At 30.6% G+C, this 2,035-nt stretch overlaps 1 protein-coding gene across 1 annotated transcript in view; it reads left to right on the top strand.

The window, feature by feature from the left end:
- The first annotated feature begins 340 nt into the window (after positions 1–340).
- Positions 341–2,035, top strand: part of LOC106879751 (multiple epidermal growth factor-like domains protein 10) — a 46,007-nt gene continuing 44,312 nt past the window's right edge. Inside the window, exons 1-2 of the mRNA XM_052978072.1 lie at positions 341–395; positions 493–579. The gene's annotated coding sequence lies outside the window, so the exon portion shown is untranslated. The remainder of the gene's footprint in view (positions 396–492; positions 580–2,035) is intronic.

Genomic DNA, 2,035 nt, shown 5'->3' with positions numbered 1-2,035 from the left:
TACATATTCTTTTAGAATATTCCTTATAAAAGTTATATATATATATATATGAAGATATACATACATATATGAAGTAGATAATGAATGAAGCCCGGTACGTCTGTGAATGTCTTTACGATGTCTAACAAAATCTGCTCTTATAACATTTAACTCATCGTTACCAAATCCTTTCTTGCTTGTCCTCATCTTTTTTCTGGTTCTAAATCTCAAGAAAACAACTATGTACAGTATTTTATTGCATAAATTTTGTAGAATTTATATGATTATGATATTATAACATTAATTATGATCACGACAGTAAGGTTTCGTTCTGTGATTTTGTTGAAAAGTCTACATCAAGTTTTCATTCTCACTAAAATGTTTCAAGAAAAGGCATTTCTATCACCAAGAAAAACGTAAATATAATTCATTTTTGTTCTGTTTGATTCCTGAAATGTCACACTCTGTGTCTTCTTAAAGACAAACCTCTTTTTTCTTTTTATTATATTAAAGCCCAGTGCAATATCACGAAAGGAGATTGCGTCGCAGATGATAAAAGGAGAGAACAGTTCTGTAAAAGTAGCTGTTTCAGAATTCCTGGTAAGTTTAGAAGTATTAATCGTATTTAATATCACTTGATTTAATAACATAATGCAGCACTTATTCTCATATTTTGTATCATCAATCATATTTTAATAATTTTATAATCTTTCGATAGAATGTGATATTCTGTGGTAATCTGTGTGTTTTTGCTGGGCGTACTGTTATATATAATTACGTGTACATGTATATATCACACGCATAAGTGAAATACTGGTTTCAGTTTATAAATTGCCATCACTGTAAAAACAAGAGTGAGACAGAGAGAGAGAGAGAGAGAGAGAGAGAGAGAGAGAGAGAGAGAGAGAGAGAGAGAGAGAGAGAGAGAGAGAGAGAGAGAGAGAGAGAGAGAGAAAACCAAGATTTGTCAATTTTATAAGAATCCACGGAGGGGATTCGAGTATCTCATAAGAAAAAAAAAATACATATTAATGGGTAGCTGTTGTCTATTGTTAGGTAGAAAATATTAGGAAAGTTGTTTCACTGGCTACACATTTTTAAAGATATGTAACTAACACAATTAATTTTAAAAATTGGAAAGAAGGAATTACGATATATTTCAAAATGGTTACTGTTTTTTATAAAGAAATCTAAATGTAGAAGTGTTGACATAGTATGTCTTTGTTTATAACATTCACATGATAAATACCAATGCTAAATTTTATCTTTTCTCTGATTTAGTTCTGGTTATTAATATAAGTATGAATTTTCGAGTTTATTAAAGTTTACAGTAGACCTCATTTTTCAAGATTGTGAAAGATTTAAACCCTAACTCCATAAATGTTGGCAAAGTTGTTATATCTGGGATATTCAGTTCTCAACAAGGCTTGAAGACATAATATATGTGTGTATGTTCCCTTCGACTATTCAATCTTCAAATTATCCCAAAAACTACGAGTCACCTCTTACTGCCTTTCCTATGAGAAAAAAAAATTGAATGAAAGGAACCTCTTAAATATATTTTAGAACTTCCATATTTCAAGAATTTACAAAAAAATTATGAAAAACCTAGAAGTCTGCACTGGTGAATGGTACTTTTCCGTCGTTGCTTGACCAGCTGAAATCATACCCTAATGTTCTAAGAAAGAAATGGACGCACTGGATAATGTAGAAACGGGATAGACATGGGTGTAAAGCCTTTAATTATTGATCAGTTCAATCAATGCTGAATGATAGCTAAATGACAACAATAGCATTAAAAATGAGTCATTAGATGTTAGGAAAATACGTAAATCACCTTAAAACCTCAGAATCTGTAGTTCTTAATCCCTAGTTGTCATATCCTGTCTGAGACCAAAATTGTGCGATATACAGGGTGTCCACAAAGTCTGGGTACATGGAGTAAATAAGATCATAACATAAACAATTAAATATAAGACTTCTTTTTCTGGGGTATGTTGAAAGAGAAAGTTTACTCAATAAAGATTACAAATTTATTTATTAACATTATAATTAA

This window comes from Octopus bimaculoides, chromosome 30 (genome assembly GCF_001194135.2).
Source record: "Octopus bimaculoides isolate UCB-OBI-ISO-001 chromosome 30, ASM119413v2, whole genome shotgun sequence".
NCBI lineage: Eukaryota > Metazoa > Mollusca > Cephalopoda > Octopoda > Octopodidae > Octopus > Octopus bimaculoides.
Note: the sequence above shows the minus strand (reverse complement) of the source record. Positions and strands in the feature narration are given on the sequence as shown.